Source organism: Narcine bancroftii, chromosome 10, assembly GCF_036971445.1.
Source record: "Narcine bancroftii isolate sNarBan1 chromosome 10, sNarBan1.hap1, whole genome shotgun sequence".
NCBI lineage: Eukaryota > Metazoa > Chordata > Chondrichthyes > Torpediniformes > Narcinidae > Narcine > Narcine bancroftii.
The window spans coordinates 34,676,432-34,703,594 of NC_091478.1; the positions used below are offsets into that span (position 1 = coordinate 34,676,432).

General features: G+C 43.9%; 1 protein-coding gene across 2 annotated transcripts in view; it reads right to left on the reverse strand.

The window, feature by feature from the left end:
* Positions 1 to 27,163, reverse strand: part of LOC138744442 (interferon-induced protein with tetratricopeptide repeats 1-like) — a 76,844-nt gene that overhangs the window by 49,474 nt on the left and 207 nt on the right. For both annotated transcript variants that reach the window (XR_011345539.1, XM_069900614.1), the window contains exons 2-3: positions 22,526 to 22,711; positions 11,917 to 12,071 (exon numbers count right to left, since the gene is read on the reverse strand). The gene's annotated coding sequence lies outside the window, so the exon portion shown is untranslated. The remainder of the gene's footprint in view (positions 1 to 11,916; positions 12,072 to 22,525; positions 22,712 to 27,163) is intronic.

Genomic DNA, 27,163 nt, shown 5'->3' on the forward strand with positions numbered 1-27,163 from the left:
TATGATCAACCGGTGAACAGAGTTCATGCCCGGCTCGTGCTTGCGTCGAGGAAGCAACAGCCCGGTGAGTCCAGCAGGGCATATTTACAAGTATTAAAGGCATTGGGCAAGGACTGTAACAGTGTGGACAAAACTGCTGCCGAGATCACAAATGATCTCGTCCGGGATGCCTATGTGGCCGGGCTCCGATCGAATGAAGTGAGGCTGCGCTTGCTCGAACAAGGGGTAGAAAAACTAGAGGACGTGGCCCGGATTGCAATCACAATGGAGAATGCAGCCTTAAAGTCCACCGAGCTCTCTAGGGACTGGACCCCACATTCTGATGTGAGTAGAGTGCCCTTCTACCCTACCCCTGACGGCCTGTCGGCTGCTGCTTCCCTGCCCCGTGCGAACCCGAAATGTTATTTCTGCGGGAGGGACAAGCACAGCAGGTCCCAGTGCCCAGCAAGAAAAGCCAGGTGCCAGAAGTGCCTTAAAAAGGGCCACTTTGCTGCAGTCTGTAGGTCTAAAATGGCCGCCAGCAAACACAGTGCCTCGTGTGAAGCCCAATCGCCGCTTTCCCATTCAAACTCTTCTTCCCCAGAGCTCTCGTCCAATGAGAGCGAGGGCTCCCCTGCACGGCAACGCCTGACGTCACGGAGACGCCGAACCCGGAAGGGGCAACCCACCGTCGCAACCATGGTGATGGCCCGCCTCTCGCCCCCGTGCGGAACACTTGACACTGCCGCCGTCACAGCCACCCCCGGGGCCGACGCTACTGCCGCTGCTGCCGCCGCCACAGCCACCCCCGGGGCCGACGCTACCGCCGCTGCTGCCGCCGCCACAGCCACCCCCGGGGCCGACGCTACCGCCGCTGCTGCCGCCGCCACAGCCACCCCCGGGGCCGACGCTACCGCCGCTGCTGCCGCCGCCACAGCCACCCCCGGGGCCGACGCTACCGCCGCTGCTGCCGCCACCTCAGCCAACCCCGGGGCCGACGCTACCGCCGCTGCTGCCGCCGCCACAGCCACCCCCGCGGCCAACCAGGTGCTCACCCTAGCGTCCATCGCTGACGACCGCCAGGGCCCGACCGCCGCGACCAACGACCTACCCACCGCCAATCGCGAGCAACTACAAACCCCAATACTTACTATTCACCCGCCAACGCCGCCACAACAGCACTTCCGGGAGGTCCTCCAACCTGCTCCTCGAGCGTTGACTACATCATCCCGTTGCGTGACGTCATCGCGCAAAACTCCCCTGTCAATTGCTTCAATCACACTGAACCAGCAATGCTCTCATCCCCTCACCAGAGCAATGGAACTGATTAAAGTGCATGGACACTACACCAATTGCTTATTTGACTCTGGGTCAACTGACAGTTTTATCCAGCCAGATCTGGCCCTCCGTTGGGGACTTGACATTATTCCCACTACCCAGAGGATTTCATAGGCGACGAGGTCGCACTCGACTGGGATAAAGGGGTATTGCATCGCCACGCTGGAAGTACAGGGTGTGACGGTCACCCACTTCAAATTATTCGTCCTTCCCCAATTGTGCGCCCCAGTGTTGCTGGGATTAGACTTCCAGTGTCAGTTCCAAACGGTGTCCCTACACTTTGGGGGACCCCACGTCCCCCTCTCGGTCTGCCATCGCCCCACTCCCGAAGCACCCGAGCAACCCGCCCCCATGCCCCGGGGCCAATCCTGCGGCCTTTCCACACTCCGGATTGCCCCGCCAGCACTCTTCGCAAACCTCACCCCTGGCTGGAAGCCTGTGGCCACCAAAAGTCGGCAATATAGTTACGAAAACAGGCAATTCATTAGGAGTGAGGTGCGTAGATTGCTGGATGAGGGCATCATCGAATCCAGTTCAAGCCCCTGGAGAGCCCAGGTGGTGGTTGTCAAGAATGAAAAAAAACTACGGATGGTGGTCGACTATAGCCAGACCATTAACCGCTTCACACTCCTGGATGCGTACCCCCTGCCACGCATCACGGATGTGGTGAACCAGATCGCCCAGTACCGCATTTTCTCCACTATTGACCTACGTTCGGCCTACCACCAGCTACCGATCCGCTGCGAGGACCGACCATTCACGGCCTTTGAAGCGAATGGGCGGCTATACCAATTTCTCAGGGTACCATTTGGGGTCACGAATGGTGTCGCGGTCTTCCAGAGGGAAATGGACAGGATGGTGGACCAGAACGGGCTAACCGCGACCTTCCCGTATCTGGACAATATCACCATCTGCGGCCACGATGTGCAGGACCACGACGCCAACCTAGACAAATTTCTTCAAACTGCCCGTCAGCTAAACCTGACTTACAACTTGGACAAGTGTGTCTTCCGGACCACACGACTCGCTATTCTAGGTTGTGTGGTGGAGAACGGGATAGTCATGCCAGATCCTGACCGCATGCGTCCCCTAATGGACTTACCCCCCCCCCCCCCACATACCCAGAAAGCTCTCAAACGTTGCCTGGGCCTTTTCTCGTATTACGCCCAATGGGTTCCAAACTACGCCGACAAGGCGCGTCCTCTTATCAAGACCACCTCTTTTCCCCTCTCGACCGAAGCCACAGCGGCTTTCGATCGAATCAAATCTGACATCGCTGCTGCGACGCTGCACGCGATCGATGAGTCTGTCCCGTTTCAAGTCGAGAGCGATGCATCCGACTTCGCCCTGGCAGCCACCTTGAACCAGGCCGGTCGGCCTGTAGCCTTCTTCTCCAGAACCCTCCAGGGTCTGGAGAGTAGACACTCCTCGATCGAGAAGGAGGCCCAGGCCATAGTTGAAGCGGTGCGTCGTTGGAGACATTACCTCGCTGGGAGGCGCTTTACACTGTTGACTGATCAACGCGCGGTCTCCTTCATGTTCAGCAACACCCAGCGTGGTAAGATAAAAAACGACAAAATCGCCAGATGGAGAATCGAACTCTCCACCTTTAACTATGACATCCTGTACCGGCCTGGTAAGCTCAATGACCCGCCTGACGCGCTCTCCAGGGGGACGTGCGCCAGCATACAGATGGACAGATTACGGAAACTCCATGAGGCGCTCTGTCATCCAGGGGTCACTAGGTTTGCTCACTTTGTCAAGGCGCGCAACTTACCCTACACAGTCGAGGAGATCCGCTCCATGACCCGAGCCTGTTCGGTGTGCGCTGAATGCAAGCCCCACTTCTTCCATCCGGATAACTCCCACGTTATCAAAGCCACCCACCCCTTCGAGCGTCTTAGTGTAGACTTTAAGGGGCCCCTACCGTCGACCAACCGTAATACCTACATCCTTACGGCCATCGACGAGTACTCCCGCTTCCCATTCGCTGTAGCCTGCCCAGACACCACTGCCACCTCAGTGATACAGGCCCTTCACAGTATTTTCACCATCTTCGGGTACCCCAATTCCATCCACAGTGATAGGGGGTCCTCATTCATGAGTGCAGAGCTGCAACAGTACCTTCTGGAGTGTGGTATTGCTTCAAGCAGGACCACGAGCTATAACCCACGCGGTAATGGCCAGGTCGAGAGGGAGAATGCCACCATATGGAGAGCGGTTACACTGGCTCTCCGGTCTAAAGGTCTCCCCACCTCTCACTGGCAGGAGGTTCTCACTAGTGCTTTACACTCCATCCGCTCCCTCCTATGTACTGCAACAAATGCCACCCCCCACGAAAGGATGTTCCTTTTCCCGAGGAAATCCGAATCGGGAACCACTGTACCGGCATGGCTCACCATCCCTGGCCCTGTCCTTTTGCGACGCCACGTCCGGCACTCAAAGAACGACCCCTTGGTCGACCGAGTGACTCTACTCCACGCGAACCCACATTACGCATACGTGGAGTTCCCAGACGGGCGGGAGGACACTGTTTCGGTGCGGGACCTAGCTCAGGACGCGGTAGTCCCAGCAAACCCCCCAACTCCTTCTCCAGGCCCCGTGCCGCAACAGAAGGACCAACAGCATCCCAATGACCCGGGCCACCCTGCCGACAAAACGACTGGGGAATTGAGCGACGGAGCAGTCGCTCCCGACGAGCCCGCTGGCAACACCACTCCAGTGACCCCAATCCTGGCACCACGGCGGTCACGCCGGATGGTCAGACCCCCTGACCGCTACAGTCCTTGACCTACCCCTTCCTTTCATTCTCTCCCTCGTTTTTGTTTTTTTTTCCAGGGTCAATTCTCCAAGAAGGGGTGAATGTGATAGTACAGGTCTAACACCAATGTACATAGTGTATATAGTTACTGTACCTAGACTGTGCTTACAGCGATTGGCTGAGAGCTAAGCCACTCCTATTGTCTGGGCCTTAAAGGGTTGTGTCCCTAGCCAGGTCGGATCATTCCGGACTGGTCGGCCACCTGTGAAGAGCTCCGGTCTTTTGCTAATAAAAGCCTTGGTTTGGATCAACAAGTCTTTGGTTCTTTCGACGAGCTCTACACATACCATGGCTCCTTAAAGTGTTTTCTCCCCCCACACTGTAATATGATTCTTAGGGTGGCCGGGTAAAGCATCGCAAAGTCTATCTTTTTTATCTCTCAATATTTTCTTGACCTGGTTAAATTATTTTCGCTGTTTGAGCAGCGCTGGGCTCAGATCAGGGAAGAACATCAATCCACTCCCCCCCCCCCTGAAATTCCACTGGTCCCCCCGTCTCCCTTGATAGCATCATTGCTGCCCTCAGTACTGATTCCCGGTCACGGCTTTTGACAAATCGAATCAGAACTGGCCTTGGGTGTTGATTCAAAGCAGGATGGAGCGAATGTCCAATGGGCCCTTTCTATGACTCCCAAGACTTCAGGAATCCAGCACTCAAAGAATTCCACAGAGTCTTTCTCTTCTCACCACCGTCCCCCCCCTCCCCCCCCCATCCCCCCCCACCTCTTTGTTGATGATATTTTTCCATTGTTTTAATAGTCTGTTTTTGGGAGCTCCCTGGACACATCTTTTCAGCCTTCCAACATCACGAGACTTGGGTTTCTTCAGCATTGTGTTTTTACTTCAGTCGAGGTCTCTGCAGACTTCCGTGTTTTACTCCATGTTAATCCTGCCCACCAACTACAGTTAAGATTTGCTTTTAGAATATTAATTTCAACAATCCAGAATTGTGGATTTGTCCCTCAAGCATCTCTCCATATACCCAGTTTAGTTCAGATTTAAACCCAGTGTTACTCCACTGTTAATCCAACTCTGTTACCGGAACCTTACCTGATTCCTTGATCCCACTAACTCTATTCAGTGGAGGCTGCAGCTTAGAGACCTGATGACCGCTGACTGACATAGAGGGCAGACAACAGTCAACAGCCTTTTTCACACTGCAGGCAGTCGAGCAGTGACCGTACTTGGACCCGGTGAAATTCCCGGGAATGCAGGACCTCCCAGGCCTTTCACACCGTGGTCCAAATTCCCAGGAATTTGCAATTTGGGGAGGTCCCGCCCCCAACTGATGGCATGTTGCGCACTCACAGGAGTAAAAGATACCCCCTGTCCATCAGTCGCTTGCCCGCCTGCCCACTCAGTCACTCCCTCCCTCCCACCCTCTCCCCACCCTCCGGCTGTCCGTCGGTCAGTTGGTCAGTCGGTCAACCATTCAGCCCCTGCACTTCGGGGCTGCTTCAGCATGTCGCAATGGTGGCATTATGTGGAAGGAATGACTGACTTTGTTTCCCATAATCCCTCACACAACTGGAACCACTCTGGGAAATACAGAGTGGTTCCAGTTGTGTGAGGGATTATGGTTAACGAGGATGTCCATTCATCCCTCATTGTGCTGACGAAGCAACATTCCAAAGCGGCCTGCTGTTGTTAAGAGGTATGAGTTTTTTCATTTTAATTTTAAAGGCCTACGTACCTATCCAATTTATTCTTAAAACACACAATCGAGCCCGCATTCACCACATTAAATGGTGACTCATTCTACACTCCCACCAATCTCTGAGTGAAGAACTTCTCCCTAATGTTCCACCTAAACGTTTCCCCTTACAGCTTAAAACTATGACCTCTCGTATTTATCTCCCCAAATCTAAGCGGAAAAAGCCTATATGCATCCACTCAGTCTACACCTCTCATGATCTTATAAATCTTGATCAAATCTCCCCTCATTCTTTTTCATTCCGAGGAATAATGTCCTAACCTGTTTAATCTTTCCCTCGGCAACATCCTAGTAAATCTTCTCTGTACTTTTTTCAATCTTATGGCTATTCTAACTGTAGTTAGACGTCCAGAAATGCACACAATATTCCAAATTTGGCCTCACCAATGTCTTAAACAACTTCAATATAGCATCCCAACTCCTATACTCAATACTTTGATTTATAAAGGCTAAGATACCAAAAACTTTCTGTACAACCCTGTCTACATGTGACCAGTTTCTAAGATTCACAGAGTTGGTTGCATATATGGTGGAGGGGGAGGGGCCTCCTTCATGTTCGAGGATTCAATTTCATCTTCCATGGGAGATGATTGTGGAAGCTGTGGGCTGGACTCCAAAAAGGCAAGCCGAAGGCAGGTGGCGTGGTTGTAACATGAAACTTTATGATTCACATCTCTGAAAATTAGTGAATTGTGTTAGTGTAATTGGATAAATAGTGCAAAACAAAATCTGCTCGAACCAGAAAGGAAACTGGACATAATAAAATGAATGCTGCTTAATTTAATAGGTTTAATTGTCTGATAATGTGAACCTGATAACACGATTGTGCTCAACTTATATTTTGAAAGGAAAAATTAAAACAGTTGTAAAATTGCCAGCCAGTTTTATATAAGTCTGACCTCTATGTGATGGGGTCTGAAAACAACAAACTGCAATTGTAGATGATTGAACCTGCGACTGCAGAGTAACGGGACCTTTAGCCCACTGTCTGTGTTCAGCATAATGGCCAACTTAAACTAAACATTTTGTTGCTTGTGCATGATACATATCTCTTTATTCTTTGCAGGCGACGTGAGGAGAGGAACACATAGAAGCTGCGGACTGCTGAAGACTGGAGGGATGCCAGGTATTGGAACTGGGATGCGAAGAGGTAACCGAGGGTGCTGGAGGGTCCCTGACCATTTTGGAGGTCCAGATCTGGAGCTCAGGTTACCAATGGTTTGAACTGGACTCTGTGTGGCTGCGGGGGCTGCAGAAGCGCTGAAGGTAAATCTACGGACATTCGGTGACTCTGGGGAGGGGGGGGGAATCTCTCTTTTGCTTCTTTCTCTCTGTCTATATCTGACTGTAAAAGGCACTCAGGCAATTCCTGCCAGTGGCAAATCTGTCTGCCTTGCAGCAGGCAGAAAGAAATTTCAAGCAATAGGACATTGTTTTATTACTATGACAATAAATTGAATCTTGAATCATATTCACACGTTTATGTGGAAACCTCTTATGGTGAATTGCTTGCACTCTACTCCTGGCAGCTTGTTCCAGGCACCAACCACCTTCTGCATTTAAAACAAAAAAAGCATTTTCCCCCACATCTCATTTCAAGTTTCCTCCCCTTCATCTTAAATATATGTGACATTTTTACCTTGGGAAAAACATTCTGATTGTACCCTATCAATGCTTCTCCTATTTTTATAACCTTCAATCAGGTCTCTTCTAAATCTCTGATGCTCCAGAGAAAACATCTCAAGTTTGTTCCATCTCTACACATAGCTCATACCCTCAAAACCAGGGAACATTTTGGTAAATCTCTTCTGCACACTTTCCCAAACCTTCCCATTCTTCCTATAATGGGGCAACAGAAAGCGTCATAGAACATAGAACACTACAGCACAGTATGGACCCCTCAGCCGACCTACATATTCCTACCAATATATATAAGCCCCTAATGTTTCAGCCTCCACCACCACCCCTGGCAAGACACTCCAGGCACCCACAACGGTGTAAAATATTTATCCTCTGAAATTTTCTGTCCTGGGAAAATGCTATTGCTATTTACCTTATCTGTGTCTCTCAAAATGTTATAGACCTCTATTTAGTCTCCTCTCATCCTTCTTCACTCCAAAGAAAAAGTCCTAGCTCCGCTAACCTCGCCTCATAAGACTTATTTTCTAATCCAGGCAATGCTTCTCCTGCACCCTTTCACGTCCTTCCTATAATGAGGTGATCAGAACTGAACACAATTCTGTAAGTGTGGTCTCGCCAGAGATTTGTAGAGTTGCAACATGACTGCTTAACTCTTGAACTCAATTCCCCAACTAATGCAACTTATCATCCCATTCTTAACAGTCCTATCAAGCTCTGTGACAATCTTGAGAGATGGATGGATTTGGACCCCAATGTCCCTCTGTTATTTCATACTGTTAAGTAAGTCAACATTAATCTTGTATTCAGCCTTCAGGTTTGGCCTTCCAAATTGCATCACCTCACACTTATCCCAATAGAACTCCATCTGCCACTTTTCTGCTCAAATCTGCATCTTGTCCATATCCTTTTGTCACCCATGACAACCTTCCACAATTATCCACAACTCCTCCAAACTCCATATCATCACTGGCCCATCCTCTGCTTCTTCATCGTCATTTATAAAAACCACAAAGAGCAGGGGTCCCAGAACAGATTCCTAAGGAACTGCACTAGTCACTGACCTCCAGACAGAATACTTCCCATCCATCATTCCTCTCTGGTTTCTACAGGCAAGCCAATTGCGAATCCACACAATCAAGGTTCCAAGGATACTTGCCTTATGACTTACTCAACGCGTCTCTCCTGGGGGAACTTTTCAAATGCCTTACTAAAATCCATATACACCACCTCCTCAAAAAAACTCAATTAGGCTCATGAGGCACAACCCTCCCCTCACAAAGCCGTCGATCCCTGAGAAAACTGGACTTCTCCTCATGCTCATAAATCCTGTCCTTAAGAATCCTCTCCAATAGTTTGCACATTACTGGTGTAAGACTCATTGGTCTATGATTCTCAGGATTCTTCCTGTTACCTCTTTTAAACAAGAGGACCACATTTGCCATTCTCCAATCCTCTGGTACCCCCACTGTGGCCAAGGTGAATGCAAAGAATATCACCAATGCCCCAGTTATCTCTTTCCTCCCTTCCCACAGTATCTTGGGGTATAACTCGTCCAGCCATGGGGACTAACGATCTTAATATTTTTACTAAGATCCATCACTTCTTCTTTTCTAATTGCCATTTGGCTCAGCACATAAGGGTCGTAAAGAAAGCTTTTAGCATGTTGGCCTTCAGGAATCAAATATGGACAACAGGAGTAAAGCAAGAAAATCTGCAGGCACCATGGTTGAAGTAAAAACACAATGCTGGAGAAACTCAGCAGGTCAAAGAGTGTACTTTATTCAGCAAAGATAAAGATACATATTATCATACCTTGATGAAGGGCTCAAGCCCAAAACATTGGTCTTTATCTTAGCTACGCTGCTGAAGATCCAGCTGCGCTGGGTGGGTCACGTCTCCAGAATGGAGGACCATCGCCTTCCCAAGATCGTGTTATATGGCGAGCTCTCCACTGGCCACCGTGACAGAGGTGCACCAAAGAAAAGGTACAAGGACTGCCTAAAGAAATCTCTTGGTGCCTGCCACATTGACCACCGCCAGTGGGCTGATATCGCCTCAAACCGTGCATCTTGGCGCCTCACAGTTTGGCGGGCAGCAACCTCCTTTGAAGAAGACCGCAGAGCCCACCTCACTGACAAAAGGCAAAGAAGGAAAAATCCAACACCCAACCCCAGCCAACCAATTTTCCCCTGCAGCCGCTGCAACCGTGTCTGCCTGTCCCGCATCGGACTTGTCAGCCACAAACGAGCCTGCAGCTGACGTGGACTTTTACCCCCTCCATAAATCTTCGTCCGCGAAGCCAAGCCAAAGAAGAAGAAAGAATAAAGTACATTGTTTGACCTGCTGAGTTTTCCCAGCATTGTATTTTTACTATTGAGTACTGGAGTTGGCATTAAATTGAAGTTGTATAAAACATTAGTGAGGCCATATTTGTAGAATTATATACAGTTTTGGTCACCTACCTACAGGAAAGAGATCAATAAATGAAAGAGGAGAGAGAAAATTTACAAGGATGTTGCTGGGACTTGAGGGGCTGAGTTATAGGGTTGAATGGATTAGAACTTTATTCCCTAGAGTATCAGAGAAGGAGGTGAGATTTGATAGAGGTATACAAAATTATGAGTGTTATATATTGGGTAAATACAAAGAAGCTTTTCCACTGATATTCGAGGAGATGGGTTAAGTGTGAAAGATGAAATGTTTAAGGGGAACATGAGGGAGAATTTCTTTCCTCAGGGGGTGCTAAGAGTGTGGAACAAGCTTCCATTGGTAAATATGGGTTTGATTTTGTCATTTAAGAGATTAGAAAAGTACATAGATGAAAGGGGTATGGAAGGCTATGGTCTGGGTGCAGGATGATGGGATCAGGTGGAATAAATAGTCTGCTAGATGGCTGAAAGCCACTAGATGGCTGAAAGCCCTGTTTTTGTGCCATAGTGATCTTCAGTCCTATTCAAGGACAATTGCTTGGTTATCAGGCTCCAGAGTGAACGACAAAATTGTAAAGTTATGCTGCCTGCTCTGTACCAACTGATCTCTCCCTATAACTCTGCCCTTATGCTTGGTCTCTTACTTGTACTCTGCATGGGATCTCTAACTGGTCTGCGGGCACAATGACCTCTATCACTGCATCTTGGTATGTATGACTGTAAAGAAGTTAAGGCCCCAGCATGTCAGACTTGTTATTTATGTTCTGTATGCTTGCTTCAAAGGCGGCAGGGTTGGCATAGCAGTGAGCACAGGGCAATTACAGTGGCAGTCTCCCGAGATTGAATCTGGCACTGCCTGTAGGGAGTTTGTACCTTCTCCTCGTGACCAGTGTGGGTTTCCTCTGGGTGCTCCGGTTTACTTCTACCCTCCAAAAATGTTTGGGGTTGGTAGATTAATTGGGTGTAATTGAGCAGCCAGGTTTTTAATAACAGGAATTGGCTTCCAACATGTTGTAAATAGGTTTTTTTAACATTTATTTAAATGTAAAATGAAGTTCTGCACAAGCCTCCCTCAAGGTCATGTCAGGCCCTGGCAACAAGGGGCCTTATGCCACACCATTTCATGAGCATCTTCCCTGGCTGTAAAGGGTCTGATGTCACGCTATTACATCAGATTCTCCTTGGCTGTAAGGGATCTGATGTCACACCATTTCATCAACATTCCGCCTGACAGCTTTTTGTTTGTCTTAGTTCACTGCCTCTTGGCTTCTTTCCTCATGCATATCCATACCTAAGGAGCTCAATTTTCACACCCAGTATATCTCATTCACCTGGAATATTGGCTCCTGGTCCAATTACATTTCCTTTTATCACCCCTCACCTCTGCCATCTCTTCCCGGACTATAGACTTTCAGATCGCTGGCATGTTGTGCAGATCCCCTGCTTAGTTGCCCCACCAGGGTAGCCATATCTTCAACTGGCTAGTTCTGAGATTCTCTCCGCAAGTTTGCACAGATTCTCTCCCACGTAGCCCTGTCTGAATGCGGCTGCTGTATTTTGGTGGCTATTTGATGAAAAGAACAATCTAAACCAGCAGTTAATGTGAAATGCACTAATGGGCATTCTGAGTATGACAGCAGAGAGACTAATTTCATACCACATTTATGTTCATTGGCTGTCTATATGCATCAAAAGGGTCCTGTATCTATAAAGTGCATTCTTCATAAAAAGGGATATCACAAAATGTTTGCCAGCTAGTAAATGGTGTACTAAAAGGAAACATTTGGTTACAAAAGGGTTTGAATCTTGAAAAAAAATTAGGGATTATGACAGACAACTTCAAGCTGAACACAAAGAACATTTCTGATTTGCTGCATCACGAAGGAAGTTGGAGAAACATTAAATTAACTTTTATTGAATTTAGCACGTTTAATCACTTAATGATGCAGTCACATTGCAGTGGTTCAACTGATCTAGTAACGTTCTACCACTAACTTTTATTTGTATTCAGCATCTGATGCCTCTCGTATCAGTCTCCAACATTGAATGACTCCACTTGCCCTGATACCGCTTTTCCATGGTTGCAAAATCCTGGTGAAGCCCTTCACCACGTTCGTCACTGACTGCACCAAGATCAGCGGGGAAGAAATCTGAAGGCGAATGCAGAAAATGCATTTTCAATGACATGTTCCACTTCATGGTTTTTTCTGCTTGAAGTAGACTTAAAATATGACAGGAAATCACAAAAATATCTAAAAAATGGCATATGATAGGAAAGTTTTAAGGTGATGTTCATGATCAGCAGTCCAAAATCCATAAAAAAAACACCCAAGTGTTCAGGAACCAAAATCTTTGTTGTCGAGTTTTATCATTTCAAGTCTCAAGCTTTCTGCATATCCATCTGTAAATTATAATGCAACTTAAAACAGACTTTTGACTGAAAGAACAATAATGAAGAATGTTTTTCATCTGAATCTGTTAATATCTGTTGGTGTTACATTAAGCTACAGGGTAAAGCAACAAAAAAAACCATGCCTCCCCAAGCTCATTGCAGTTAGTGCAATGCCTTTACAGCACCATCGATGGGGACCGGGGCTCAAATCCCATGCTGTCTTTAAAGAGTTTGTACATTTTCCCTGTGTCTGCATGGGGGCTCCAGTTTCCTCCCACTGTTTGAAACATATCAAGGTTTGTAAGTTAATGGAGTGTAAATTGGGTGGCACGGACTCATGGAGCGAAATGGCTTATTTATTACCATGCTGTATGCCTAAAAAAATGTTTAAAATAAAATGGATTCTCTATTTTGTCACAGGATGGCGCTACAAATTCTCAAACTTATTCTACTGTTCTGATGTTGCCTTTACTATTTTCTCTTATTTATTTCCCACTATTGCTCAAGTCTAAAAGTCCAAAATTCTATTAGTCTTGAATAGAACCATAGAACATTACAGCACTGAAACAGGCCTCTTCCGCTTCTTCTTCTAGTCTGTGCAAATCCTTTTTTTTTTTGGCCTAGTCCCACTGACCTGCATCCTGTCCAGAGCCCTTCATACTTCTCCCATCCATGAACCTATCTAAATTCCTCTTAAATGTTATGGAACCATAGAATTATTCTGTTTCCATAACTCACTATGGTAGGGAATTCCAAAGATTAGTCATTGTTTCCATTTGAGACTTTATCCCATTATTTTAAAATGCCTAATCTCAGAATTCCTCAGAAGGGGACCCTTTCACTCAATGTTGAACTTGCCACGTCCCCTGAGAATCTTAAAATTATCTGAAACTTGATTTCTTATTCTTCTGAATTCCATGGAGTGAGGGTTCAAACTGCTTAGACTTTTTTCATCAGTCATCCTTTCATCCTGGAAGTAATTTAGTGAAATCTCTCTGAACTATGTCCTAACCAGAAAGAGACTTCTGATGCCCTCATCTCAACTTGTTCCCCAATCTTTCTGTCTTCAGCAAGTCCAACTGCAATACACTTGCTGCTTTCCAATATTTTAGTGAAGTTTTTAAAATGGTTGATCCTTGCGGATCCCTTCAATTGAATCAAATAATATTTTACAACAAGGTGAGCTAATCAAGCAAATAGCTGCATCCAATAATTTAGCAAGTTAATCAGGTTTCATATTTCAGAATTAAGGTCAGAGTACATATATGGCATCTCATACAACCCTAAGGTTCATTTTACTGCGGACCAGGCAGAATGACCATATTGGTAGTCCAAAAACAAACTGTACACAATGTACACATGTAAACAACTGACTGCATAATACAGAGAGCAGGGAAAAAAAAACAAACAATAAAGTGCAAAAGTAAGAATCCTTAAATGAGACCCTGATTGAGTTTGTCGTTGAGGAGTCTGATGGTGGACGGGTAGTAGCTGTTCCTGGACCTAGCGGTCCAAGTTTTATGGCACCCATACCTCTTACCTGATGTTGCGTTATGTCTTTTTAATAACTGATGGTAATAAAGTGCAATGAGAAAGTCAAAGAATCAAAGGGTTGCAGAAGAGAAACAGACCACTGAGTCTGTGCCAGCCACCAATTTATGCTAAGCCTACATCAATCCCATTTTTAGTCTCCCCACATTCTTACTCCATTTTCCTGCAGTGAATTGGTCAGATAAGAGCTTCCTGTTCTGAACATTCTCATTGTTACAATAAAACTGAAGGCTTGCAGATTTTATTCTCCAAAACACGAAAATCTGAAGACACCATGGTTATAGCAAAGGTTAAAAATACATAACCAATGTTTTCGGCCAGAGCCCTTCATCAAGGTGTGGAAAAATGTCAGCAGGCATTTGAACAAAAGAGTAGGGGGGGAGGCATGGATGTAAAGGCAAGAGGTGATAGGTGGAAAATGGAGGGAGGGGACAGCAGTGATCAAGGGGAGGAAGGATGGCTAGGTGAATAGAGAGGGAAGGTGGGGAGGAGAGCTGGAAGGGGGAATAGAAGGGGGAGGGGAGAGCAGATGAGCAGGAAAAAGTTGGAGAGTGCCCAGATGGAAAATCAGGTGTTGTTCCTTCAATTTGTGGATGGACTTGGTGGGTTAGTCCACAAGGCCATGGACAGTCATGTGAAGATGGGAGCTTGACACAGAACTGAAATGATTGGCCACTCTTCAACCCCTTGATGCCACAGGCAACACAGACATCACTATTGTGGACACAGATCTCCAAGCTTGCAGGATTTTAAATAAAAATACCTTTTTCTTTTGAAAACATAATCAATAATAAATGAATCATACAAAGTACAATGCAATACATATTTTATCCCATAAAACCCCATCCCTATCCCTCCCACCCCACCCAACCCACCACTAAACCACCCCCCCCAAAAAAAAAAGAAAGAAGGAAAAGAAAGCAGAGTAGAGCAATTAAAGCAATAGATTCGGGTATGTGTTGCAGTTTGGGACTACACTACCAATGTATGGGGAAAATGCATTTTCATAATTGGAACGCATTCAATCCATGTACGGGCTCCAAACTTTAACAAAAAAAGGATAATTACTTCATAAATTATATACTATCTTCTCTAAAGGAATGCATGACCTTATCTCCATGTGCCATCATTGAATATTCAATTTAATCTCATTCTTCCATGTAACTGCAAGACATTTCCTAGCTACTGCTAAAGCCAACCCTATAAAAGCAATTTGAGATTTATCTAATTTTAACTCTAAACACAGTGGTTTAATATAACCCAATAGAAATATCATAGGATCAAATGGAATTTTAAATTTAAACATAACTTCCCATCAGTTCCTTTAATAAGCCATGTACAGAGCCATCAGCATTAGGTAGTTTGTTCCTTTGGAGGAGCACCGTATCTCCATGCCTTGTGCTCTCTGGACCCACACCAGTGGCAAGTCTGCCATTACAGCATCTCTGAGAGCACCACAATGTTTTTTATATATGTTATTCATGCAATAGCCTCCAGCATTTCACTGAAGGTAATTCCAATTTCAATACCTTGCTGGCGCCATTAACTTCAAGATTGGGGAAACTTTAGCTCCCTTTGGGGCAGTGCAGTAGCAGTACTGGTAAAGCTGCCGAGAGATACTGCATCATGATGCCAATGACCCGGGTTCAATCCTGACCTTGAACTGTATGGAGTTTCCTCATTCTCATGATTGTGTGTGTTTCCATCGGGTGGTCTGCTTTCCCAAAGATGCACTTGTTAATCAGTTAATTGGCCACTGTAAATTGACCCAAAGGCGATAGAATCTGGGAGAGTTTTGATGAGAATGTGGTATGAATAAAACAAGATTAATGTGGGATAAATGAGTGGTTTCTGGTTGGCTCAATGGTCGGTTTCTGTTTCTGTCCTGTACCGCTGTGGGACTCTGACATCATTCAACACTTTATACTGTACTTCCCCAAAAAGTACCCCCCCCCCCCCCCCCCAGATGATAACCACCCTGACCACAAATTGCAATTGGACTAGATTTTGTGCCAATGTTGGATTTTCTCTTTCAAATCATTTCTAAGCTTACTTTGATTCAATAGTTGAGAGGAGTCGAATTTTACATCCACCAGACCCTCCTTCAGTCACAGGTTTCAATGGCCACAATTGTCACATTGTTAAAAAAAAAATTATGGTAGCAGAATCTCCCATGCATTCTATCTGCCTCTGAAGACTCTAGAACATCTACACAATTTGCTTTCCCACTCAATTTAATGTCGTCAGGAAACTTAGATACACTACATTTGCTCCTCTTCTCCAAATATTGTGAAGAGCTATGGTCCAGAGCTAATTCTTGTGGCTCACTAATTAGAGAAACATCCATTATCCTAAATTTCTGCCTTGTATCCATGGCAAATGTTATGGGCCCAGAGGACCCCAAAACCCAGCAGCAATAGAAATTGACAAAGACAAATGGTTATTTAAACAAATATTACTTTTAATTATCTTTAAACATGTAAACAGGATCAAACTTTAACTTATTACTATTAACTTAACTTAACCCCTTCTAATTCTAAGTGCACGTGTATGAAATGGGTGGGTAAGTTCAGAAAAGTTCTTTGATTCACAGGCCAATCTCACTTCTCACTCCTCCAAGTTCACTGGTGGCAGGCAATTCTTATTCTGTGCACAGAATTTAACCAGAAGTTCACCAGGCTTTGGTGCTTGAAATGTAAATGGTTACCACTCAGGAAGGTTCTTGTCAGTTTTCAGAGAGAGATTTGTTGCTCGTTGGACACCCACAGCTGATTCCTTCTGATCAGCCACTTCAGTGTCTTGCCAAAGAAACTTGCTCCATCAGGGTTTTCCAGATGATAACCTCTTTCTTTCAGGTCATCAGACTTCCTTTTTGTTTCCCTTATTTCAAGTGAAACATTATACAGCTAGCCATCTCCTCTTGTATGGCGAACAATGGCTTTGACCAGGCTGAACTAAAAACTCACAACCCGTCTTCAAAATGGGGTTTTTCCACAAGTTTGCCAGCTTGTCATGTTCCAGTCCCAGCTGATGCTGCTGAACTGTAGAACTGTGTTCTCTCTCTTTCTCTCTCTCACTCAGAGAAAACTATTTGACCCACTTAAAACAGAAAACTGCACTCAGACTGTGGCACTGGTCCCAATCTTCTGAGTTAATTCATCTGTTGCTTTCCAAAACAATAATCCATTACTCCACAACACGTCCAATTAACACCTACTTGTGAAGTCTCTATAGGCATTCTTCAAAGTTTTTGCAAGGGCATTCGGAGCCTGGACTGTCTGGCTCGAGCAGAGCTCTGGCATTTAAATGAGATCTGTTTTGAAGTGCATGTATTTGTTTGTGACCTCCACTAAAAAACACCTGCCACAATTTATCTCCTTTAAAACGTATCTATATACAACATAAAATATAACATAACACAACACATTAACTCCAACTCTGTGTCTCTGTATTTTATGTCGAGGACTTTGTGCAACTCCTCATCTAATAACATATGGAAATCTAAGTACACACATCCACTGCTCCCTGTGATCTCTTGCATTTGTTAATTCCACAAGGAAATGCAGCAGTTTAACATGACCTGCTCTTTCTAAATCTATACTGAAAATGCCTGGTATAACAGATGTCCTGTTATTACTTTCTTAATGTATGCTCGAAGAATTTTCCAAACTTTGGGCATTAAGTGGACTATAGTAACCTGCCTTTTGACCACCTTTTTTTAAAGACAGTGGAGTTACATTTGTTGATTTCCAATCTGCTAGGACCCCCAGAGTCGAGAGAATTTTGGTAAATTACCACAAACACATCTGCTATAATTTCCATAACTTCAGAGCATCAGGGAGCAGGGGATTTATCCATCTTTAATTCCACTAATTTGCCCAGCAAACTTTCCTGATAATGATTGCATAGAGGTCCTTGTTAACATCAGTCTTTGCCATATTATCCATGCCTTCACTCTGAAGGCTAACACATAATGGTTGTTCAGGGCCTCAGCTATTTCTGCATCACTCTTGTAAACCACTGTATGTATATGTAATTGTCTGGACACACCTCTTTGGGTGTCTGTACTTGTGGCTCCTCCCATAAACTCCTGAATAAAGGTGACTGTCCCACAGACCCCTCCCCAGTTCAGGACAGTCGACCAGCATGGACGTGCCTCCATTCTATTGCTAATAAAAGCCCATCAGTTTTACAAAACTCCTAGTCTTTTGGAGTTAATCCCCCATTATCAATTCCACCTTTTCATTCTCTAAAGGCCCTTTGTTACTTTAGCTACTCTTTTCCACTGTATATATTTATTAAAACTTTTACTATCTGTTTTTTATTCTGTTCTAATTTACTTTCATAATCTATCTCTCCTTTCTTACTTGCTTTCTTTGTGATTTTGTTGCTGCTTTTTTTTAAATTGACCCATTCTTCAAGTATCCTACTACTCTTAGCTATTTTGAATCTTTAGATTTAAATTTGATTCGTTCTTTATTTTCTTAGTTACCCAGAGCTAACTATCCCTACCGTACTGTCCTTGTAGTTAACTGGAATATACAGACAGGGAGCAAAGAGTAGGAATAAACGGTTTCTTTTCAGAATGGCAGGCAGTGGCTAGTGGGGTACTGAAAGGCTCAGTGCTGGGACTGCAGTTATTTACAAGATATATATCAATGACTTAGATGTGGGAATAGAAAGCAGCATCTCCAAATTTACAGATGACATGAAACTGGATGGCCGGATTAGCTGTGTAGAGGATGCTAAGAGGATGCAGGGTGACATAGACAAGTGAGGTGAGTGAGCCAAGATGTGGTAGATGCAATATAATGTGGATAAATGTGAGGTTATCCAGTTTGGAGGCAAGAACAGGAGAGAACATTATTCTCTAAATGGTATTCATTTAGGAAAAGGAGAGATGCAACGACACTTGTGTTATCACCGTGCACCAGTCAATGAAAGTGGGCATGAAGGTGCAGCAGACAGTGAGGAAAGCAGATGGTATGTTGGCATTTATAGTAAGAGGATTCGAATACAGGAGCAGAGAGGTTCTACTACATCTGTACAGAGCATTGGTGAGACCACACCTGGAGTATTGTGTACAGTTTTGGTCTCCTTATCTGAGGAAAGACATCCTTGCCATGGAGGGAGTGCAGAGATGGTTCACTAGATTGATACCAGAGATGGAGGACTTGCACATGAAGAAAGGCTGGATTGACTAGGCTTATACTCATTAGAATTTAGAAGATTGAGAGGGGATCTTATAGAAACATATAAAATTCTTAAGGGACAGGACAGGCTAGATGCAGGAAGGTTGTTCCTGATGTTGGGGAAAACCAGAACCGGGGGGCACAGTTTAAGTATAAGGGGGAAGTCTTTTAGGACCGAGATGAGAAAAAAATTCTCTCAGAGTGGTGAATCTGTGCAATTCTCTGTCACAGGAAGTAGATGAAGCCAGTACCTTATCTATATTTAAGAGGGAGTTGGATTTAGCCCTTGTGTCTAAGGGGATTGGGGATATGGGGAGAAGGCAAGTACTGGGTACTGAGCCATGATAATAATGAATGGTGGTGTAGGCGTAAAGGCCAAAATGGCCTACTCTTGCACCTATTTTGTATGTTTCTATGCTTCTATACTTTCATCGAGCATTGTGAAAAATCTCTTTAAAAGTCCTCCACAGATCCTGTCCCCGCATAGAGTCTGCGATCCTGTTCTATGTAAGCCAAAAAAGAGAAGCAGCTAATGTTTCAGATCAAAGACTGACATGCTGACTATTTACTAGCACTTATTTTAAAATTGAATGGCAGTTCATGGTTTTCTCTACATTCACACCGTCTATACTTTAATAGTGCAACACACAAAACTCAGCAGATCTCGCAGCATCCACAGGAAGGCTTGAGCCCTTCATCAGAATATGGAAAACCATGTGAAAATTGGTTGTTCTTCCACTCATTTGTATACTACACTGCATTAGGTAAAGGACACTGGTTTTGGATCTTACTTTGTCAACCACCATGTGCCTTAGAAATTCAATCACACTGTGGTCACTCTTTCTGAGAGGATCCTTAAATATGAGACCATTAATTTCACCTGTCTCACTGCACAGGACCAGATCCAAGCATGGACCCTTGTTGTTTCATAAGACATTCAAGAATACTATCAAGAATATGAAAACTCTGTAGAGATATATAGATAGATTAGGTGAGTGGGCAAAAGTCTGGCAGATGAAGTACAATGTTGGTAAATGTGAGGTTATCCACTTTGGAAGGAAAAATGGAAGATCAGAGTATTATTTAAATAGCACGCGAATGCAGCATGCTTTCATGCAGAAGGACTTGGGAGTGCTTGTACATGAAGCGAATAAAGGTTTTTCAGGTGCAGCAGGCTATCAAGAAGGCAAATGGAATGTTGGTCTTTATTGTTAGAGGGAATGAGTTTAGGAGCAGGGAGCTTAAGCTGCAACTGTACAAAATACTGGTGAGATCATATCTGGAGTACTGCGTGCAGTTCTGTCTCCTTACTTAAGGAAGAATGTACTGGCTTTGCAGGTGTTGCTGAGAAAGTTCACTAGGTTGATTCCAGAAATGAGGGGGTTACCCTATGAGGAGAGATTAAGTCATCTGGGACTCTACTCGCTGGAGAGTAGAATAAGAGGGGACCTTATAGAAACATACAATTCTGTAAGGCAGAGATAAGTTGGAGGTGGGTAAGTTGTTTCCATTGGTGGGGGAGACCAGAATTAGGGGACATAGCCTTAATATCCAAGGTCATAGATATAGGATGGAGATGAGGAAGAACTGCTTTTCCCAGAGGATGGTGAATCTGTGGAATTTGCTGCCAAATGAAGCAGTGGAGGCTTCCTCAGTAAATATATTTAAGGCAAGGTATTTCTATCCAATAAGAGAATTAAAGAATATGGGGAAAAGGCAATTAAGTGGATATGAGCCTATCATCAGATCAGCCATGATCTCATTGAATGGTGGGGCCGGATGACCTACTCCTGCTCCTATTTCTAATGTTCTTTAGGCAGATGCATTTAACGAGCTCCTCCTCAAGGGTGTCTCCACTAACTTGATTTGACAAATCAACATGCAAGTTTAAAAAAAATCCCATATGACCACTGCCATTCCATTCTAACATGCGACAGCTTTATCATCGTTTAATTTCTGCGCTTCCATAATATTATTATTTGGCAGCTTGGACCCTGTAGAACATTCCCTCCAGTAATTTTTTTTCCCCTTACTGTTCCAAATGTTTATCCAGGTGGACTCAACATTTTGCTCCTGAGAGCCTATATCATCTCTCACGTTTGCCCTGATCTCATCCTTAAATAAGAGTGCTACCCAACCTCCTTGACCTTCCTACTTGCCCTTCTGAGTTACCTGATATCCCTGGATATTTAATTCCCAGTCATCTCCACCCTACAACCATATGTTATAATGGCCGCTAAATTATATCTACTTGTATTGATTTGTGTCACAAGCTCATTAACCCTGTGTCAAATATGGGCCTTCAAATAAAGTTTTGTTGCACACATTGTTCATATAAACTGCCCTTATGCTCATGCCCAGCATTTGGTCACTATAATCAGCTGATTTGGCTGATTGGCACTTGGGGGACTGTCAACAATTTAACGTCCATGGTTCAGGAGACAACTGCAGTTCCATGTCGACCAACCGCCTAACAAGCCCTCAAGTCAACCAGTGATGCTGTCTGGGGAGAAAATGGCCACCTTCCATGGAAAAATTGAATTAAGGGCAGCATGGTTAGCGTAGCGGTTACTGCAACACTGTTACAGCGCCAGCGATCAGGACTGGCGTTCGAATGCTGCACTCTGTAAGGAGTTTGTACATTCTCCCGTGTCTGTGAGGGGTTCCTTCTCGGTGCTCCCACCATTCAAAATGTACCAGAGGTTTTAGATCAATTAGGTGTAATTGGGTGGCATGGGCTGAAAGGGCCCATAACCATGCTGTACGACTAAATTTAAATTTAATTTAAAAAATAAAAAGAAATAACTCTGTGATTTTTCATTTACAGCAGTTGTGTGGCACAAAGTGAAATGTTCCAGGAGGTTATCAAATAAAATTAGGTTAGTGGATTAGTGGATCAAAGGGATACGTTTTAATAAATACCCAAAGACAGACAGGAAGAAGGGGGTAGAGATGCTGAAATGTTCAGGGTTCAATTTCCAGAATTAGGACTTTTCCACCTGAAAACAAGCCCACGATGCAGATGGTGGAAGCTTGTGCAAACCTTGAGAAGATGGAAAAAAGCATCCTTGGGAAGAAATGGTCCATCAACTTTTAAGGTAGAGACACTTTATCGAGAAGAAATAAGATATTCTACTGAAACTCCACAAATCTGATATATGCCCTGATCCCAAGATGGATTTGATGATAGTGCCATGTACATAAGCAACACTCTTCCTTTCTCAATATTTTTATTAACATTGAAATTTCACATCCAAAAATTCAGAGTACATATGGATATTAAAATTACACTTAAATCATATGATTTCATCGAAAGAACTCCATAATTTCATTAAACAGATTATATTTATTGATATTTTATCATTTTATTATTTAAAAAGAGGTAATTCCAAATCCACTACCAAGAAAGGAGCTGCTTGGCCAAAAAAAAGGAAAGGAAGACAGAATTCTTATCAGAATGATAAATTACCTAGTTGGCCTCATCAGTCAACACTTCTACCTTCATTAGCAAATCACCGATGATAACAATACTTCACAAAGGGTCCCACAAGGTTTGAAAATTTAATTTCAAATCGGAAATTGAGCATCTAATCTTCACATTAGAGTACTCCGAGGAAAACAATTGGAGGGATGCTCAGTAAATTCCGAATGATTGCTGAAAGATAATCAAATGAGATGATTTAAAATAGGTCTTGCAGTCCTATATTATGCAAAAAGAGAAGAATAAAGCAACATTGGTCCACATGCAAATAAACAAACTTACTGGGTGCTGAGAGTGAGAGAGTGTGGAAATTCCCTGTGGCATGGAAGTGAAAGATTTCTCAACAAAAGCTATATATATCTACAGAAACCTAATCAGTGACTTTCACATCTTTGCATAAATATTTGGGCCAGTCTCAGCCTTGGAGTGTATTTTATGTGCCTTGGCCAATCAAAGCATGCTCTCTTTGCTTCACACTTCACAGTTTGCTGGTTTTAATTGCATTAAGAACGTATAACCACTTAAGAAATCAAATGAGTGAAATAAAAATATAATCACAACTTTTCCATCACATCAACTTACAAATTTGTTAATTAAACAAAGATGTACGGGGTTAGTCAGTTCGTTGGTCACATTGGTGTATTTTGGCTGCATGGGCTTATGGATCAAAGGCGTCTGTCACTGTGCTGTATCTCTAAATTAACTAAAATGGAAGTAATAAAAATCCAGTATCCTTCAAAACTCCTCTCTTCTGGACCCTAAATCCCAAGGTGCAACCTTGTTTGATTTCTACTAATGAACAAGTCAAATTTAGTGGGTTGTGGGGGAAGAGGGATGGAGGCAGGTTGGTGAGAAGCCTGTGAATTAGCATTGAATGCTTAGGATCTGCCAAGTGCGTGACTTAAAGGTTCATCTGTTGAAATGGTCAGAGGGTCAAAGATGAAGAATCACCTGGTAGAGAAATGATTGCAGAGCCTTTTTCTAGGAGGGTGAACCATAGCTTCGCCTTGCACATTGTGATTAGTTCCCATATCTGCCATTAGGTTGAGTAAGATAAGAATAAAGACATAAGAATCAAGAGAATAGCTCATAAACTCTTTGAGCCTGCTCTGCCATTCAATTAAAGCACATCTGATCCAATTTTGGCCTTGGCACAACTTAACCAATCTCTCTCCATAACACCCTTAATACCCTTGTCTTTCAAATGTCTGTCAATCTCCATCTTCACACCTCTCCAAAGAGTCACAACTCTCTGAGAGAAGAAACCTCTCCTCATTTCCACAATCAGGAGGAAATTCTTTATTCTGCAATTAGATTTAGATTAGATTAGATTTCAGATGTATTGTCAGAGTACATACATGGCATCACATACAACCCTGAGATTCTTTTTTCTGCGGGCGAGGTAGAATTACCTCTTTGCCCGTAGTGCAAAGAAAAACTGTGCAGAGTGTATTAATGTAGACAAATAAAGAACTGTAAACAGATAACAAATCTAAACAAACTGTGCAATATAGAGAGAATTTTTTAAAAATCAATAAAGTGCAAAAGTAAGAATCCTTAAATGAGGTCCTGATTGAGTTTGTTGTTGAGGAGTCTGATGGTGGAGGGGGAGCAGCTGTTCCTGAACCTGGTGGTGTGAGTCTTGTGGCACCTAGACTTCTTTCCTGATGGTAGCAGCAAGACCAGAGCATGTACTGGATGGTGTGGATCCTTGATGATTGCTGCTGCTCTCCGACGGCAACATTCCATGTCGATGTTCCCGATGGTGAGAAGGGTTTTGTCTGTGATATCCTGGGCTGTATCCACTACTTTTTGGAGGGCTTTACACTCAGGAATATTGGTCTCCTGATGCTAGACCTTGATGCAGCTGGTCAGTACAGTTTCCATAACACATCCAAAGAAATTTTCCAAGGTTTCTTGTGTCATACCAAACCTCTGTAAACTCCACAAATGATGCCTCCTAGTTCTGGAAACCTCCATATGGAAAACATAGTCTCAGCATCCACCCTTGTCAATCTCACTCAAGATCTCACATCTCATTCTTATAAGATTCAATGAGAACAGGCACAGCCTACTCAAACTTTCTTTATATATCATCTCCATCATCCAAGGGATTATGTTGCATCTGTTGCATTGCATGGAGATTCATTCAAGGCTAAGAAACAATTTATCCCGATTCCAGGGTGCCAGAGTCCTAATCAGAGTGACATGGGAGCCATCCATTAACTAAAGGCCTCACGCGATTGCCTTGTGACTTGAAGTCACAAGCTTGCATAAATACTATAAATAGATTATGCCATTTTGAGTAAATAGGTCTATGTCTTGAGAATCGAAGAAAAGAGCACGGAGTTTGGAAAACTCTGTATCTGTTGTTTCATTACTCTGGGTAACCAAGAATGGGAGTTCGGATCCTCATTTAACATTTCTGGCAATGGTTACAACACAGGCCAAACTTGCAAATGAGAAAAAAATGATTTGCTTTTCACTGCTTCTGAACATTCCAATGAATCATGCACTAATTATATTTTTTAAATGTGGTTCTGGAGATGGTTATTTTCCACAAAGTATTACATATTGTAAGCAATATCAAGATGAAGCATTGTTGAGTATTACTTCAGAATAGATCTGGAGGAAAAGATTGAGGCATGTCACATATCCATTAACACATTCTCCTGATGCAGACTGAAAGTATCGTGTCAGAATGCATCACTGTGTGGTATGGGAAAATGCTCCACCCAAGACTAGAAGAAACTGCAGAGAATTGAGGACACAGCTTAGAACTTCACACAAACCATCCTGCCCTCCATTGACTCCACCTAAACTTCCCATCACCTTGGAAAGCAGACAATATGTCAAAAGACCTTGGCCACTCGAGGCAAACACTCTTCTCCCCCTCTCCCTTTGGGAAGAGTTCACATGTATCACGCACCACCAGACTGAAGGACCATTTTTTTTCCCATCTGAATGAACCTCAGTACAGAGATCATTTTGCTTTGTTTTGTACTTCTTGATCTTTCGCTACAACTTGGCCACTGTTTCTTATTGCTGACTAGCTGAACAGCTTGCAAATAGACCTATTCACTGTGCCTCAGAATATATTGCAATAAACCTGAACCTCAGGTAAGCAGGACATTTACCAATGTATTGCCATACATTGAACATTTGCAGGAAGCAGGGAGAGGGTGAGTATTGGCATTAGTTCTGCACATTGGTGGGGAAAAAAGAACAGATTAGCATCACTGACAGAATTGGGATGGGATGTGATCTAGATACAGGACATTGTATCAAAATCTCCAAATTGTTAAAAGGTGGGCACATTAAGCAGTAGGCATATATGGAGCAACCATTGATAAAGTTGCAAAAACTTACCATGGTCCATTTGTTGCTCAAGCACAAAACGTTGGTTATATTTGCAATATAAACTACGAGCTGCTGAACTTTCCCACCAATGTGATTTTACAGACTATTCGTAGGGGTAGATGATCTATGAATGATGTAGTTACAAAGGAACAAAGGGAAGTGGGCAGAATAGAGGGGAGAGGCAAGAGTACATATTTTTAAAATTATTCATCAAATACGACACTGCTCTAATTCTGGGCATGAGCATTCTTTGGCTTGGCTTCACGGACGAAGATTTATGGAGGGGTAATGTTCACGTCAGCTGCAGGCTCGTTTGTGGCTGACAAGTCCGATGCGGGACAGGCAGACACGGTTGCAGCGGTTGCAAGGGAAAATGAGCATAAGGGCAGTTTATTTAGACATCGACATACTGCATACAGCACGGTAACAGGCCATTTCAGCCCACCAATTGACATAATCCCTGGTAAGGTTTCGAACGGTGTGAGCAAACTGGACTACAATGGAGGAAACCCACACAGACACAAAGAGAACGTACAAACTCCTTACAAACAGCGTGGGTTTCGAGCCCTGGTCTCAATTGCTGGCACTGTGTCAGCATTGCGTGAACAGCTACGCTAACTGAGCTTCCCCATTTGAACAAGAGTGCAACAAATTCATATGGCCATAATACTTGAAACAGAGTTTAATGAGCTTGTGGCATAAACCAATACAAATGGGAATAATTTAGTTGCATTATAGATATGTGGTTATTGGGTGGAGATGACTAGGAATAAAACATCTAGGGGATCAGGTAATTCAGAAGGACAGGTAGGAAGATTAAGGAGGTAGTGTTGCACTTAATTAAAGATAAGATCAAGTCAAAAATGAGACATGATATAGGCTCTCAGGAGCCACATGTTAAGTCGATCTGGATAGATATTAGGAATAGTAAGAGGGGAAAGTCTCTAGTGGGAATGGCGTATAGGCCACCAAATAATAACTACGCCAGCATGGAAATCAACAGCTGCCACATGCAAGAATGGAACGGCAGGGGTCAGGTGGGACTTTAACTTACATATTGATTGGTGTTACAAGATCAAACCAGCAAACACAAAGAAGGCATATCACACAGGGGTAAAGATGAACAATTACTTTATTAACAAAAATTGACCTTCAACCTTTAATTCAAAATCCCCCCTTTTATAACAATGCCCACTGGTTACTATGCAAATTTCTATAACAGTGTAAAACTAATAAATTCCCCAGCCTAAATATAACACATGTAAC